Consider the following 18,685-nt stretch of genomic DNA (forward strand, 5'->3'; position numbering starts at 1 on the left):
CCGTGCCCCCAGTCGCCCTACCACGATCGCTCTCAGGCGCGCGATGATCTTGCCGCACGTGCGGCGCCGTCCATCGCCGTCCACAGTCAACGGCGCTCGTTGGCACAGACTGCCCCACGCCCGCAGGCGCAGATCGCCGACGCTGGGCAGCCTGCTTTCGGCTCCGCCACAGCCGTTATTCGGCGGCTGTCGCCCGGATTAAGGTCACGTTTCCCACCTCAAACAATTTATGTCGATGCTATTGCTTAATCATATGTATTAACAGGAAAAAATTAACATGCAGTATGGACATCGATGGTGTGATTTCATGTTCCATAGAGAAGTGGATAAGTCCCGTTGAAAGATTTACCACCGCTTAGCGATTTAGGTTCTACGAAACAGGCTTGGAAGAAATTTTGATCATTCCGTCAGTACAAATGAGAGATTTTTTGCTGCATTTTATGTTGTTAGGTTATAACCCAAACAGCAAAAATTCATGATACAAGAAAATAGTGGCAGTAAAGGCCTTATTTCACTTAGACCGGACGATGTGTTTTCAATATTTGGGTTTAAGAATGAAGGTGAGGATGTTTTTGGCATTCTTGCGACAGAAGAAAAAGAGTTAATAAAGAAAATTCCTATTCAGTACGTTCACAAAAAAAATGGTCACATAATGATAGATGACTTGATTCAAAAAATTATGAGGAATAAATCCGCCGACGATGAATTTCTTCGGATGGCTATTCTTGTTTTGCTGGGGACCATTATTGCACCCATGTCGGCTGTCTCCATACCAAAGGAGTACTACACGTTGGTGCATGACGTGAAGCGGATAAGCACGTTGAATTTTAAGGTGTTCACTTTGCGAACTTATTTGACGGAGATTGGTAACTCAAGCAGGACAACCGTGTGAGGCAATGGCCATGTGGCAACCTAGCCCTACTCCAGGTATGCTATTAATTAATGCTATTTCATATTCCTTTAATTTATGTGTTCGTAACTTATTTTGTCTTTTGTTTTGTAGTACTTATATTGGGAGAAGGTGCAGCCAACCACCGGCCCGAAAAATGACCCGTTGTCGTTGCAAGTTCCCCTAATGAAAAATTGGACTGAATCTAAAGCGGAGAAACGAGACAAGTACGACCTGGAAAATGGTCGTGGCCATGGATTGATAATATTATAATGCTTATTTACTTGCACATTGATTATGCATTGAGAATGTTATGTACTCATGTTGTCATTGCATACTCACTTTGCAGATTGATGACTGCATTACGAAGGGGTATAGAATGAAAAAACTTGCAGATGAACAAGCTGAAAGCAGTAAGAAACATAGTAGCCGAAAGTCATCCGTTACGGGAAAGAAAAAAGTGGACAACGTGTCCGAGGTCCCTGCTAATCTAATGCCTTTTATGGACTGGGTTATGAATGATATGAAGGAAATTCGTAAGGAATTGTTTCGTATGCCGGAGTTATGCGCACAGGTAAAAATGTAACAACTCTGGTATGCACTTTATTAAACTCGATAAATTAATAAAAAGATATAACATGTGACTGAGCTTACTTTTGCAGAGAGTGTTAGAGAAAATGAATAAAACAGGTGTACGGTACAAACCGGGCACAATGGCAGAGGAGGAAGAAAATCTGTATGGACAGAATAGTGAGTCCAGGTATGAAAACAAGTATCCTCAAAAAGAATTTCAGTATGATGACAAACACACACCTAATGGCCGAAATGGCAGTGGGCATTATGATTTGGATTCTGAAGAAGGGGATTCGTTCAAATTCAGTACTGGTCACTTGAGTAGCTTTAAAGACAAGAAGGAGGATCCTATAGATGTCCCGGAGCAGTCAGAAAAAAAAAGAAGCGTCATCTCTAAAAAACCGATGAAATAGAAGCTACAAGATGGCAAGTCCCTCAAAATAAGCAAAGAAGTGTCACATGCCTTGTCAGATGGTAATAGCGAGGTAGAAGAGAAGAATGTGGTGATTCCAGTGAAGCGAAAGCCGTGTGCGTCAAAGTACAAGTTTCGTGGCTTTTTGCCATTTTATGAATTTTCTATAATTTTTTCGGTCGAAACACTTTAAATGCTGACCGGACAAAAATATTACAAATCTTTATGTATTACCATAAATTTTAGGATTATGTGTGGGAGTAGGCATACTAACTCACATGCAAAATTTCAGGCCATTCTGAAGATGTCAAAGAATTGACCTTCTTAATATGATGCATGAATATGATGCATGAATTTGAAACAACTAAAACGCTGACCGGACAAAAATATTACAAATCTTTATGTATTAATAAAACAAACTTTGCATAAAATGCTAAACTATCAAAAATAAGATACATAATAATGATGTGATCTGAATTTACAATGCACTAGCAGCACTACCGCAGCTGCCCGACCGGGCAATGCAAAGTCAAATCACATTATTACTATCTATCTTATTTGCTAGGGTGCATGAATCCGCCTATATAAGCCGGTCTGGGCGTCCTTCGGCGGGCGAGGTGGGACTAAACGAAACCATCCACCCCGCCCCTGCGCCCTCGACCGCTCGCAGGCGCGCCTTCCAGCAGCCCACTAGGCCTACTGAACGCGCAGCGCCGCGACAGGCCGATCGCACGCGCGCCTTACAGCGGCCCATAGAAATCGGCCCACCTAGGCGGTCCACGCGCAGCGCCGTGACAGGCGAGCTCTATCTTTAGTCCCACCTCGCCTGCCGGAGCTCGCCCGCACCAGTTTAAATAGCGCGCCCCGCCCTACACCGACGTGATCCGAAGTAATAGACCGCCTACTTTCACAACGCCGCCTGGTTGGGCACGTGGGCCTTGCGGGGCCGAAAAGCGTTCCCTTTCGCCGATCGGCTTGATCGGGAGCGACTTACTAAGCCTTGCTCGGCTCCGTGGCGGCGTTCTTTTTTTAAAATAAAATAAAATCTCTTAACTTGTTTTGCGAGTATTATGTCAATTTTTTATTGTTTGGTTTTATATTTACTTTTGTAGTTTTCATAGGTTTTTTTCAATTCAAGTTTAATTTTTATCTTATTTTTTATTTGTACAATACAATTTTTAAAAAAAAATATATCTTCTAACTTGTTTTGCGAGTATTATGTCAATTTTTTATTGTTTGGTTTTATATTTACTTTTCTAGTTTTCATAGGTTTTTTTCAATTCAAGTTTACTTCTTTTCTGATTTTTATTTTTTACAATACAATAGATTTTAAAAAAGAATCTTCTAACTTGTTTTGCGAATATTATGTCAATTTTTTATTGTTTGGTTTTATATTTACTTTTCTAGTTTGATTCTTTTCTCATTTTTTTTACAATACAACTCTTTTTAAAACTAAAAATAACAGTATCGATTTAAACACTTGATTGTTCAACAACATTTAAAAACAATCCATTCAAACACTCGATATTTCATTATAGTTTTCATAGATATTTTGCATAGTACTAGAAATAAAACTTAACTAAAGAACATTACGAAAATAATTAAACATTACTAAACGACATTTTCAAATAAATCCTAAACTACTCGTCCTCCACGCCGCCGAAGTCTGCCTCGTCATAGAGGTCGTCGCCGTTGTCGCTGTCGTCGCTGCTGGTGCTGCTGTCGTCGAGGGGCACCACGGGCACGGCCGGCGTAGCCATCGAGTCCTCGAGCGCGGCGTGATACCCGGGAAAGTCCTTCGGGTCCTCCGGGTGGACGGCGCCCGGGGCGACCTGAATGTACTCCTGAACGAGCGGCGGCGGCTGCGGCATGTTCTCCGACTCCCGGAGCGCCGTCAGGTAGCCCGGCATGTCGTCCAGGTCGCCGGCCTCCGCCGCCAGCCGCCTGTACTCCGCCACCAATGCCGGCTCTGGCGGCTGCTGCGGCTCGGCCGGAGGGGCGCGGCTGGACCCTGCGTCGTTCCTGCCTGCAGTACGGCTGGACCCGATGCCGTTCCTGCCCGTCGTACGGCGATCGCCGGGGCCGAGGCGGACAGCGCCGCGGTCACCACCTGGGCCTCCGCGGGGCGCAGGCGGGTGCATGGCGCCGAAGTTGAGGCGGGCGCGGGTCGAGCGTGCCTCGCCGTGGCGGTACAGCTCAAAGTCGTACGCCGGCGGAGCTGGCACGACGCCGGCGACCGCCTGCGTGCGGTGCGGCGTGACCACCTCCTCGAAGGTGCGGCCGTCCTAGAGCTGATGCCGCCGCGCGCGGGCCGGCGTAGGCGTGGAGGCGCCGCAGGTGATCGTCGGCGAGGCGGTCCGCCCAGTCGGGGTTGTTGGGGGCGTACTGGGGGTCGGCGAGCTCCTCCAGCGACAGGCGAGCCCTGTACAGGCCGACGGCGCGGGCGAAGAGGTGGGTGCCGACCTCGGGCACCGGCGCAACGGGAACGCCGTCGACACTCAGGCGCCACCTCGCCGGCAGGTGCACGTCGGGCGCGGCGGGGATGCCGAAGTGGGCGAGCTCCTCCGCCTCCTTGATCGTCAAGTTGGGGCGGGCCATCGTCGGCGAGAGGGAGAGGCACGGCACGCGAGGTGGTGAAGGGCGCAAGAGGACGACGCCGGCGACAAGGGGAGAAGGAGAGGTGAGGCGAGGGTGGTGTGCGAGCCAACGGAGGGCGCGAGGCGCTTTTTATAGGGCGTAGTGGTGGGTGGGGCGGGGTGCCGGCGATCAATGCCGGTGAGCAGCCGAGCGGTCAAGGGCGCAGAAGGGCAGGCGGCGGCGTGTGAATCGGCACCGGCGATTAATGCATGGTACGCGAGGGCGGCGTGCGCGGGCGGTCAAGTGGTGGCGTGTGCAGGCGCGCGGCAGGCGGTGGCGTGTGAATCCGCGCCGCCCGCGGACCAACGCCGGCGACGGGACGGCTCACTGCGCCGGAGTTAATGGTTCGCCTAATCCGCGCCGAATTAATGGATTAGGTTTAGTACGCGTGGGCCCTCCCTCCTCCTCACGCGGCGTACACCGCCCACGTACGGGCGTACAGCGGGCCGTACGGACACGCGCCTCGCTACGCCGCGGTACGCCTCCCCCACCTTAATTTTCCATCCTACCCCTACTCATTTATTCTCACGAAAGGGTATCTTTTAATCTGAACCGTTGATGTGTCCAGGGGGGTTGTACCGAAGAAGAAGTGAAAGCCCTTTCAAACCTCCTTCCTCGCCAAGTGCTTCCCACGAAGCTAGATCGTACGCACATACTCACCGGAACCATGTCGTTCGCTGGTGTACCGTCGTTGCGGGAGGCAAGCTGCTGCAGCCGTCCGCGGAGTCGGCCGTGATCTACTCCGGCACGGCTAGCGGCAGTTGGTATCACCTGCTCGTGGTCCAAGGTTAGTCCCACGTCAAAGGCATGCCAAACAAAGTGCACATCAAGGGTTGCTCTTTCAGAGCTGGTGGCTACCAATGGGCTTTGCAGTTCTACCCCAATGGTAATCGTTCGATCAATGCTGGTTTCTTGTCTGTTTTTCTTTTCCTTGACCAGGATGTTGAACAGACGGTGAAGGTGCATGTACAGTTTAGTTTCATTGATGAGGTTGCAAAACAAGAGCCCGCACAAATCCATGCAAGGGAAAAGGTTGGCTTCTTTAGCCGTGACCGTTCATGGGCACGCCGTCGTCTCATAAGAGGAGGAGAGGACCTTGAGAAGTCAGGGCATCTCAAGGATGATTGTTTCACCATCCGGTGCGACTTCCTCATCGTCGAAGCAGCTGCTACCTTCATCAAGGTGCCACCATCTAACATATGTCAGCATCTAAACCATCTCTTCACGACGAAGGTCGGCACCGATGTGACGTTCGAGGTCGGCAATGAGACATTCGCTGCTCACCGGTGCGTGCTTGCGGCCCGCTCCATGGTATTCATGGCGGAGCTCTTCGGCCCCATGAAGGAAGGCACCACGATTGGAGCCATACATGTTGATGATATGGAGCCAGACGTGTTCAAGGCCTTGCTTGATTTCATCTACACGGACTCAATGCCCAAGATGGAAGGAGAAGCAGAAGAAGACGGAGCAGAGGTTCTTATGTGGCTGAGGCACCTTCTTGCCGCGGCGGATAGGTACCATCTCCAACGGCTGATATCTATGTGTGAAGAGAGGTTGTCGGAACACATCGATGTGACCTCGGTGACGGCTATCCTTGGTGCAGCTACGCAGCACCATTGCTGCGGTCTCAAGGAGGCCTGTCTGGAGTTCCTCAAAGGCCAATCCGCTGAAGACCTGCGACAGGTTATGGCCACGAGTGACTGGGAGCACATTGTTGTAACCTATCCCTCTGTAGTGAACGAGCTCATCGTCAAGCTTGCTTCGAAAATGTAACTCGTTCGCGGAACGGCGTGTTTTTCTCTTAAGAGAGATGATTTACGGGTCTGTTTAACGATTATATGCTGTGTAAGAGAAACACCGTCTGTATGCCCATGCCACGGGATGGTTTATAAATTCAGTTAAGTAATTGTCAATGTACATTGTCCTGTGTTTTCTCGTGTGAAATACTCATATCTCGCTGTGTGTCTTTTCAATATGACAGCAAGACACCTGCTTGTTCATTATGGTTGGAAATTTAGCAATTTAGATGTCCAAAAATAATCTATTCCGTGTTACTGGAATTTCCCATAATCGAGATAGCAAGAAATCTCAGTCCAACCTTCCATCAATGAGATTTGTAGTCGCAGGTAACTCTTTTTTAAGTTTAGGTCATTTTACCACCATGGGGTTTTGCCTAACATTATTGCTGATGATTTTGGGTATTGAATCAGATTCATTGGAGTCGGCAATTGTTGTTTTTTGGGGTAAACATGCTTTACTTTATTTCTCGATGAAGCGGATTGTAGAAATAACAAAAGAGTCATGTGGGTTTCTAGGCCACAAATGACGGCCCTCTACTAGATGTAAAGCATGTTTGGTTAAATGGTGAGCCTCCATATTTCAAAGGTGACCCTCATGAATGAAGGAGCAAGATTGAAAATCCTTTGTAGTCACATTTATCTCCTTCACAATTGGCGCAATGATCCCAAGAGTATATTTGCAGTATGTGGCCAGTGCCCACAAGACAATATAAGAATATGTTTCATCGCGGCAGGCTGCATTAAGCCGGCCAAGTTATCAAAATATGTCGAGGATGATCTAATGGCAGATTCAGCCCAGTTAACCAGCAGTGGAAATCTTCTTATAATTTCATTCTCAGCTTTTTAACATTTTGCTATGATGTATGAAAATCACTATTTAGAGGGTACCCTTTGCAAAATTCACTCCTACCTCCTCTCGCGGTGGTGACAAGTGGCACCACTCCATGTGACACACCTGTCGCAACCTGACAGTTTTGTGATTTTTCCGTATTATTTTTTAAAATATTTTATCTCTTGAATTGTACGTCCAAATGACAAACTGTTTTCATCGTTCCGTTTCTTGCGTCAATATTTTTTAAACTAAACTAGGTATATGCCCGTGCGTTGCACCGGGTGTTGAATTTTTCAACAAGGGAGCATACGGGCACACATCATGATGCCAATAAAATAACAAAAAGAAGATTAGTTTTAGTTATGAAGCATAGAACTTCTGACAAGTTTGTCCTGAGATATACTAAAGCCAAATAATATCACAGAGGGAAATCAAATTATCTGAACGACATGATGTTATTTCCCAAAAGAAGTTAGCTTTACATTTAAATTTATAATTTCCAATTGGTCCTCTTTATATGTAAATAAAAAGGTGGGAGTCAATATTACAATACACTTACCAAACATGTTTCTCTAGGAAGAAGTATCACCAAGAATCACCTGCCAATAATAAAAACTGAGAGCAAATCTGCAAAATAACAAATTGTTAACAGTACCTTCAATAATATAAATCTCACTGTTCTTGCACACCCTTGAGAGCATACCATTTTTTCCCTTCAGACTATACTCTCGTCTATGAACAGAAAAAGAAAACCATAGAAACTAAATTCAACTCTGCAGAATAACACAGAGCATCATTAACAGTTTAGTAATATAATTACTATTTTTTTGCACACCATGTGAATGGAGACACACCATACCATCCTTGTTACCTTCTGACTGCACTTCTATTTGTGAGAATTCGAGTAAGTAGATGGCAATTTAGCAAAGGAGCTCACTTACCAGTTTGTATAGCGCATGTAGAAGCTGATCCGCCTGTTTCTAATACGTGAATGCAAGGAGCTCACCTCGGCGGGTGCGACGGACATGGGGAACGGAGTGCGGAGGCAACGGCGGCCGTGGCGCAGCGTCACCGGGAGGACGGCCTTGAGGTGCTTTACACCGATGAGCCTGTCCCGGCTGCCGGCGTTTCGCCAACGTATATAGGTTCTCTTCCACGACTGATGAACGTGCTCACAAAGGATCGGCCAGAGAGAGAAGAAAGAGATATATGCGCACAAATGATTGGCCAGAGATAGAAGAAAGAGATATATGCAAGAGAGAAGAAAGAGATATATGCGCACAAATGATTGGCCAGAGATAGAAGAAAGAGATATATGCAGGATCGGTCAGAGATAGAAGAAAGAGATATATGCGGCAGCCTAGAGATTCATTTTCATTGACGCTAGGTAAAACATGGTGATAGATGAAAGGAAATGATTGAAAGAAGGAAGGAGATTGATCACCGTTTGATTGAAAGAAGGAAGGAGATTGATCACGTCATGAATGAATTGATTGCCATGCATGAATTGATTGTGTTTGGATTGATTGCGCTTGGTTACCTTATGTGAATTATTTGGTTATAGGGCTGGAATTCGAGCCGAGTCGAGCCAGCTTGGCTCGACTCGCTAGAGCTCGTTTCGTTAACGAGCTAGCTCGACTGGACTCGTTATTATAGCGAGCTCAAATCCAAGATTGGCTTGACTCGTATAACTCGCGAGCTGGCTCGTTTAGCTTGTTAAGCTCGTTAAAGATATGAACATAAAACCCTTAAATATTATAAAATGAGTATGTATATATTAAACATATATATCACTAACAATAGTAATTTCCTTGTAACGCATGAGTCTCCTAGGCGGTTGAGCCTTCAACGGCTAGGCCTTGTGTTGTGCGCCTAGGACATAGGGTGTTGAGTGGCTGATCTTTTTTTGTATTGAGAGTGGCCGATCTTTTATACCGAGCCTAACGAGTTATACGAGTACACGTGAGATTGGCTCATTTAACTTGGTGTATAAACGATCTTAAAATAAAGCTTGGCTCGACTCGTTATTCTTCGAGTTCGAGTCGATTCGAGCCGAGTCACGAGCTACTCGTTTAGCTCACGAGCTTCGAGCTTTTTTCTAGCCCTATTTGTTTACCAAAGATAGAGGAGGGAGAAAAGAAAATCGGTAGGAAGAAAACCGGTGGAGAGAAAACCAGTGGAGGGAGAAAAGAAAATCGCTCGAGGGGAGGGGGAGTCGTACCACAGGGTTGGACGAAGAGGGGGAACGTAAGAGGGGAAACGGAACACTCCGTTTCTTTTAGGTAGTAGAGATGTACCATGTTAATAGGTTTGGACAAGAAAATAAACTCGGAAAACCCAGGAGAAAAACTACAAAATAAAAATAAAAAAACCAAAAAATGATAAAACCATAAAACCGGAAACCTAAAGATCCGAAAACAAAAAAGCTAAAACATGAAAAAAAAAGAAACAGAAGCAAATTATGTGTTTTCACTTTTTTGGCAAGCACACCTATGCATATGCTTTTCACTTTTTTTGGAAGCACACATGTGCTTTATAGTTTCCAGAAGCACAATTGTATTTCACGTGAAATAACAATTGTGCTTCGCCGTGAAGCACAACCGTGTGCTTTCCACTTTCTGATAAGCACAATTGTACTTTTCACTTTTCAGAGCACATATGTGCTTCGCCATGAAGCACAAATGTTTTAAAACGGTGCGCGAGCTTTTTTAAACAGTAAAAACAATTTTGAAATCTAGGGAAAATCAGGCAAGATAAAAACCCTGAAAAACACCAGAAAACATGTAGAAAAAAAAAGTTCTCCTGTGTGTCCCCCCAAAGTGCGACACGTTGCGGCGTTGGAGCTTGCCACATGATGTGTTGAGGCACTTTCCATAGTTCCTGATGTGGCTGTCCCCCAAAGGGTATCCGTCAGTTAGTTAATCCCATGATATAAATGCTAGCCATTTTTTTAGGGTGGCCGCTGCACACCATCTAGATCGACCACTGGATCGATCGAGCCATGTTTTAAAGGTTGCAAAGAAAAAGGTAAATCGCAAGTTGCGGTGCCGTGACGTGTTTTATTAAACACATTACCGACGTAGACACTCATATTCACGCACATACACTTATCTCTATGAACGCATGCATGCACATCCTATCCCTAGCAACACCTCCGAGGGACTGAGTCATCACATCATTTTGAGATTGATACAGACGCCTTCATTGTCGACACGGGAATGTTTTCTCCCACTGAACGCACATCGTCGAAAGGCCTGAAATCAATTAAATAAAATACAAGCACCAGTGTCAAGTCTATGACTTGAACCCTAGTGGGTTGGGGATATCACTGTCCTCCTAGGAATCATAGATTGGTGCCACGATAGGTTGGGAGCACTTTGTTGATGCCTAATGATCCGCTTGTTCATCTATTAAATGATGATTACCCAATTGATTTTTATGGCTGTTGATTTTTGCTTTGAGATTCATGCTTTTTTCTATGCTATTATATGAGCTAGATTGGGTTGTTTTCTTTATTAGACATATATTTGGTATAGTCGATTTCTATGGGGCTGAAGGTGGCCACCCTCCCTTCTTCCCCTTTACTCCCTCCGTCTCATAATATAAGAGCGTTCTTTACACTACTGGAGTAGTTTTTTAATGTTTTTCTGTTTTGTGTGTTTCTCCATTTTTTTAATTTATTAGTTGGTTTTCCTTTTTTCATTTGTAAGTATAGATAATTGTTCGTGCTTTGCAACGTGGTAAAAATATTCTTGTATGTTATCTCATGGTTAACCTGTGATATTAATGTGATAGTATAAAAAATTGTTTATCAAATCATGCATGTGATTTACCTACCTAAATAAACTTTATCAAATAATGTCATGCCACTTATTTTCTTGCCAAATATAACATAATTTTATTTTGTAATCAATAAAAGACAAAATCATTAAGACGGTTTTTCAAGGAAAACTAACGAAAAAACAAAAAATAGGATAAATCGAGGTTGAGAGAGGGGGGGGGGGTGTTGGACGAAGGATGAGGTGGACGACAAATCCTTACATTATTTTTAAGTAGGATAGATTTTTGGCGTTGGGTGAGTGTAAATGTATATACACAAACAATATGCAATATGTATAGTATTATATGATTGTTGTTTGCATCCTATAAAAAGTGCAATTTTATTGTAAAGTTGTGTGCAAGTTTTTTAAACATTTTTTGCATTATGTTTTCTTCTTAAAGAGTAATACCAATGCTAATAACTAATTTCTTTAAATTGTTCCTTGTAAAGTTGTGTGCAAGTTTTTAAAACTATTCCTTGTAAAACTTTATTATTTTAAATTTTATTTAGTTATTATTTATTTATTAGGGGTAATAGGTAACACCAATGCCACTAACTAATTTCTTCTTAGGAGATTTTTCTTTTAATTTCACTATTATATGCTTATTCTTGTATATTATAAAAACAGCAAATTATTAGGTGCAAATGTTGTCATTATTGCCTTATGTTTTTTCTTTCTTTTTAAAGATAATACTAATGCCATTAATTCATTCTTACTTAGAGAACTTCATCATTTTGATTTTGATTTTAGTTCTTATTTTATTTTATTTTATTTCGTCTTTAAGGGTAATCCTACTGTCACTAATTTATTCTTTCTTAGAAAACATTATTTTTGTTTATATTTTCTTTGAAATGCACCACCACAAGTATTAGAATTCCAGGCAACCGACTCCTTTTCTTCTTTTAGTTATTGGATTAATAACTCACAATAATTAAAATCATGGTAATTGGAAAATTATAAGAATACTTAAAACATACTTTGCTATCAAACGGGGGCCTTAGTTGTATATGATTGTTTTTGTATGCATGCACTATCAGCTAATAATACCTACGTACGGCTTAGATGTATTGGACATCTGAAACCGGTGATTATTATTTTTATTTTCATTTTCATTTTAACGGCACCCAGCAATCTCCCAGCAAAAGAAAAGAAAAAACACGTCACCACAGAATCGGGTTTAGGGTTTAGGGTTTAGGGAGTAACATAGAGTAGTAAGTTGCCGATGTTACTACTCTATGTTACTACCTCCATAGTGGGTAGTAACATATGATTGGTATCATGAAAGAGGTCATTTATTAGGCTATAGACTCATTATACTTTGAAATGTGTGATGTTACAGTAATTACCTAAGTTACCACAAACCCATCTCTCCTCATTAATTAGCTGCCACATAAGCAATCTTGTATTGAAATGTGTGATGTTACTAATTAAGTTACTCCCATTGTGACTAGTCTTAGGCTAGTCATAGTGGGGTAACTTAGGTAGTAACTTAACACATCCCAAAATAATTTTGCTTATGTGGCAAGTATTTAATGAGGAAAGAGGTGCTTGCGGTAACATAATATGTTACAGTAACATAGCGCTTTCCGAGGCATAATGAGTATATGAGCTGATAAATGAAGCCATCTATGACATTACTAATATATTACTTTGCACTATGGAGATAGTAACTTAGACTAGTGTCATATGCATGACACTAGTATAAGTTATTCCCCACTATGACCAGCCTTAGAAACAAGATGAGGCACAGTATTAGGACCGAATTAATGAGTGTGAACCTGCTAGTCCTGTTGAATAGCTTCCCCTTCCAACATGCCATCCTGGAACCCATCATATCAAGGATGAATTGGATGTCTTACCGCCAAGCCGCCTCAAGTGGAGAGGCAAGCCTAAGTACCTGCATGGGAATTCTTTTTGCTGGCAAGGAAAGGACCTAAGGATGTGCTCTGTATCCAAGCCTTGGCAAGTGATTGGAAAAACCTTCACTTTTAAGGATGTTACTAGTGGTTGGGATGTCACCCTATGACACCGCTTGAGAGAAAGTTGTGTGCATATTCATTGTAAAAAATAGATGGAGTCCTCGCCTCCATCTAGAAAAAGAAGTAAAAAAAGAAAAGAAAAAATCATCAACGCAACTTACCTGTGAGCCCCACTTTGCATAGCTCTTCATTTTAAAAAATGTGTGGGTCAAGCATTTAAAAAAATTCCTCACCTCCATCTAAAAATAATATCTCAAAAGTTTTTTCACCGCGTCCAACCAGCTTGTGCCACATGACATAGTTGGTTGGCCGCCCTTCACGCGACGCTTAATGGATTTAAGGGCCAGTTTGGTTCATGTCTTGGGCATGATACGCCTGGCCTGGGGCCTCCCTGGATTTTGCCTAGGCAATGTTTGGTTCGAATCCTGAGTCATCCAACACTAGCCTGGCCTGGGAAAGGTGTTTAGTCCAGGCAAGTGTTTAGCCACAGCCAGGCCTCCGATTCCTCACGCCTGGACGCCAGGCAAGTGCTGCCTGGATGCTAACCTCTCCCATCTATATTATTTTACTAGTGGCTGTGGCGCCTCTTGAGTCTGGACTATGCGCACTAATCAAGCTGACGAATTAGTTAACGTCCATGTATGACAGGATTCTTATATCAATCCAAATGAGTAATAGTTGCATGTTGGTTGTTAGTTGTTACAAATCCAAGACATGGCGATAGAACTGCAGCAGCAAGAGTGTTCATTGATAAAGCAGAGCAAGCGTAGTAGTTTCATACATGTGTATTTGTTTTGGTAATTCTACCGCGCATAAAATGCCAAATTTAAAGAGTCGGAGAGCACATATATCCTTGAGCATAAATTTCTGAAGTAAGGTTGAGGTGAAGAGATAATATTTCTGAAATAAGGTTGAGGTGAATAATGTCTTCAGTCCGTGAAAGAGATGCCTATATATACTTATGAAGCATAAATTTATCATTGAATTCTTCATGTGATTTATGTGTTAGCATTTCCTGATGAACAATGCCATAGCTATAGACATCACCCATGCTTGAGGTTTCCCTACCATGTCATACTCTGCAATAATATTTTGAAACATAAATTTCATGAGAGGACAAAAAATGAAACATGATATCGGCTAGTATTAATAAGACCAAAATACATGTGTGGTGTGCCAATGGCAGGTCTCCAGATAGCGATCATATTTTTTTTGATAAAGGACTTTTCATTGAATAGATATATATCGAGGTGATACAATCATATCGAAAGAAAGCCCGGCCTCTACATAGCTAGATGCACACAGCCAAAAAGTTTAGAGTACCCTAAAAATAAAATAATTTGATACAATGCCAAGCAATAAATCGCGTCCAGCCTAAGGAGCGGTAGATCCTATCCGTAAATCACACCGCCATCCATGGGGGTAGAAAACCTCCCTGGCCGTACGCTCCAGCCATGTAGACGCCATCATAAAAATGTCCCTGTCTTCCGGCTTCTGCAGGATAGACCAAGTACGGAGCCATCGTGTATAAACATGAATAACCTGCATAGGAGATGAGACACATTTATTGTTAAAAACCACATCATTCCTTGTAAGCCACATTGCCCAGCATAAGGCCGCCGCTCCCACAAGAATATGTGCAGAAAATTGTTTATCTATACCCCGCAACCAGTTGCCGAACATATTCCGTACACTACGTGGTGGGTATAAATTCGAAGCTACTTGGACCATAGCCCAAACTGCTCGAGCGAACTTGCACTCAAAAAATAGGTGTTTGATAGACTCGTCATGTTGGCAAAAGACACATGTCTTGGAACCATGCCAGTTTCGTCGTGTCAGGTTATCTCTAGTTAGGATGACTCCTTTGTTAAGAAACCAGAGGAAACTCTTCACTCTTAGGGGAATTCTAGCTTCCACAATGTCCTGTTATCTACTGGAACATCAGAATGAACCATTGCATCATACATGGATTTGATCGAAAATTTGCCATTCTGATGCAAGTCCCATCAAAAAGTGTCCGGCTCATCTGACAGTTGAATGTCCTCCAGGCGAGTAAGTAATTCATTCCATGTTGTCAGACGAGTGCCCAAAGATCCCTATGGAAAGAAATATCGGGGTTTTCCTGTCCTAAGACTTGTTAGATCGTGAAAAATTTATGTCTGACGATCCGGTACAAGCTCGGATATTGCACCATTAGTGGAGTGTTCCCTAACCAGGTATCTTCCCAGAAACGAACCTGACCACCGTCCCTAACCAAGAAGGTCCCAAATTGGAAGAAGAATTCCTTGGCCTTCATGACACCACTCCAAAAATGTGAATCACCAGGTTTCCAATGAATTTGAGAAATGACATTGGATCCCACATACTTGTTGCGAATGATTTCTTGCCATACTCCATTCTCAGTGAGTAGTTTATAGACCCACTTGCTGAGAAGAGCGATATTTTTAATCTCAAGGTCTTGGATTCCCAGGCCCCCTTGGCTTTTAGGTCTGCATAATACGCTCCACCTAGCCAGTCTATATTTCTTGGTTTCGTTATCACACTGCCAAAAAAATCTGGATCTAAAGTAATCTAGACGCTGTAGAACCCCTTTCGGCAGGTGGAAAAATGACAACATGTATAAAATCATGTTGCTTAGGACGGAATTGATCAAGATCAACCGCCCCCCATAAGACAAGAGTTTGGCCTTCCAACTCGCTAAACGTTTCTCAAGTCTCTCTTGCACATGCTTCCACTCAGCGATAGTTAAACGCTGATAGTGTATGGGGACCAGATACCTAATCGGAAACTGCCCGAGCTGGCATCCAAAAATCTCAGCATACTCGGGTGCAGATTCCGCAGCATCTCCAAAGCAAAAAAGTTCACTTATGAAAATTAATTTTGAGACCAGAAAGTTCCTCAAAGGCACATAAGAGCAGCTTGAGATTTCTTGCTTTATCTAGATCATGATCCATAAATAGAATCGTGTCATCCGCATATTGTAGAATGGATAGACCATCTTCTACCAAGTGTGGAATAACCCCGCTAATTTGACCATCCAACTTGGCCCGCTCCACTAGGGTAGCGATCATATGTGTTACCATGTTTGATCTGTACATTAGACGACTTGTTTGGTGCTACGTTGGATTTTTACATTGGACTGACTTGTTTGTTACTTGTTTTGACTCATGTATATGAACATCCGGTGTCGAGGAACTTTCTGATTTCTATGTTTTTCCCAGCCAGCGTGGGAGTTAAAATTTTCTTTACAACAAAACCTAATGGTGGAGGAACATAGGCGATATCAAGGTTCGGTGTACTTGGAAAGAAAAGGTGAAACCTAGATCCCTATGTCTGCCTGCGGGCAAGTGGAAATCGTCTCCTTCAGTTTCAACAAAACTTTCCAACTCAGCCACAAAGAAATCAAATAGTCTGAGTATTTGTGCTTCTGAAAGTAACTAAACCATGTAAAAATAAACAAGAAATCTAATAGACGGGACTTAGTAGAGCAATCAAATTCACTTACGGCGGATGTCGGTACCATTAGATAAGCTAGAAAGGGAACCTCTTCATATTGTTGGACAACACATTTCTTACTATTAACAATGGAGCTAAATATCTGATCGTTGACTGGTTAGGAGGCATGTGGTAATAAGTTAAGGAAATAAATAGCAATTACTCTGTGGTATGAGCGTATAAATAGTACACTCGTAGAAAAAATGGTCAATTTAATCTTAGAACTGTATCCCTCTGCTCCTAACCTTCTAAAACAAATTCACTCAAGAGTCCAAACATGAAGTGATTATCCAACTGGATTTGGACTATCTTCGTCAACTGGTCCTTAAATTCATAAAAAATATAGTCGCAGCTCCCAAGTCCCAACACATGGGAGATTAGATTGTATTTAAGCTTAACCAAATATCAAGTGTAAACAAGAGTTTTATTTCCTATTATGGGACATCAAGGGAATAAAGATGTGTTGTTGGTATGACCTTCCCCTAGCCCTAATCATAATCCAAAAATATTTATGATTAGAGTGGCTCCTCCGTCTGTTCAGTCTTTCTAGAACAAAAACACCAAAATCTTTTCTAGATCAAAAGGAACTAAATTAGCATATAAGAGGAATTGAAAATATTGATATCATATATCGACTTGCAGCTGCGCAGCTGAGTTGTGAATTTGTAATGTAACTTCTCTTTTGCTGGATACTGAAGCTGGGGATTATCATGAATGTTATTGAACTTCAGCACCTTGCATAAAAATAGCAAAGCTAGATACCAGCTCAACTAATGCATACAGATTGTTCTGAAGTTTTTTTTGGATTGGCGTTCACTGTTCAACAATATCATATCGCTTACCGTCATGTCAGTATACTTAGGCATATAGGCAAAATATAATGCATCGTATTATTTCCTTGAACATACCTACCTTTGTGGCATAGATATTTTGTAGTTCTATTTGAGTCATTTTAGAATCCTCCATTTTCTTCGGCTCTTTCTTCTGATAAATTGTCAAAAGAGCTTATTGCATCATCCTGGATATTAACATCAGAGCTATCATCTTCAATAAGTTTCCGAAGTTGCGATATACTCTACTTTGTGGAAGCTGCTGGGTGAGAAGAAACCTACACAAAAAAGGGTAAAATAACAGAACTCTTTCAGGTCTATCATGTGCATTCAGAAAGGACAACAAAGTATTGCTTAGTATGTAAAAGTGACATGGACACATGCGCCTTGATATTTTTAAGCCTCAACACAGGCATGCTTGCTTGCATTTGACATTCAAGGAAAAAAAAAGAAGAATGATTAAAAAGGACGCCCCCTACTTCGAGTTAATGAAATTTTAGAACTATGTCACCAGCCCAATCAACTCTATTTGCAAGGGTGATCTAAATTATCAGCAGTCGGACTTGTTCAGTCTTAGATCCTGCATAATAATAACTGCATCGAGAAGGATTGAGTTTTAACCTGGAAACCATAGGGCGGAGACATCAGCAAATAATCGACTGCAAGATTAGATACAGTCACAAGTTGCTGTTGTAATTACTTCCCTCCCACAAGCAGCAAAAGGGTGTGTTAATGGAAGCAAGTTAGTGCAGGTGCAGCGTACACATAGAAATTCCACATTATTGACCCAAATAATCTCACCGCCATCTAGAATTCTTTAGAGACGCCCACTTCCCTTGCTGCTTACTTCTTTTTACTCTCTAAACTTGATGTTGTAATTGACTCTCGAGTCTCTTAGTGACAACCTGCAGAGGGACAGATCGATGATGAATGGAATCAACCAGGTGACAACTGACAAGTAGTGGTCAAGAGGAGACAAAAAGAAGTAGGGGAAGAACCAACCATCATCGCAACTCACAACTTGTCCTCACCAGCGCTTGGCAACGTTTCCCATGAATCAACCACCGAGGTGACGACAACGTAGACGAGAAACTTATCTTTGAGAGGTGGTCGGCGGCCGTTGATGAGAGATTCATCACCAGCTGTTTGTGTTGCTCCTGGACGACGACGGGCGCCATCACCATCGGGCCATGCAGGCATGATGCAGCGGCGCCGTACTCGCCGGCCGGGCGCGGTTGGCTGCTCCCCCTCCTCGCGTCCAAACGCGACCCCTCCTGGCCTCCTCTCCCTCTCCTTGGACATGTCTGGCAGATCGACGGAGCCAACGGGGTTCTCTCAGGTGTCGCGCGTAGATGGGCGAGGACGACGATGTCGTCCAAGCCCTTCCTCCGGTGGCAAGGGCGGCGAAGTCGAAGGAT

General features: G+C 43.1%; 1 pseudogene; it reads left to right on the forward strand.

Annotated features, from left to right (window-relative positions):
- Window positions 1-5,178: 5,178 nt before the first annotated feature.
- On the forward strand, window positions 5,179-6,284 carry LOC119340699 (annotated as a pseudogene).
- The last annotated feature ends 12,401 nt before the right edge of the window (window positions 6,285-18,685 follow it).

The sequence above is a fragment of the Triticum dicoccoides genome, chromosome 1A (genome assembly GCF_002162155.2).
Source record: "Triticum dicoccoides isolate Atlit2015 ecotype Zavitan chromosome 1A, WEW_v2.0, whole genome shotgun sequence".
Lineage (NCBI taxonomy): Eukaryota > Viridiplantae > Streptophyta > Magnoliopsida > Poales > Poaceae > Triticum > Triticum dicoccoides.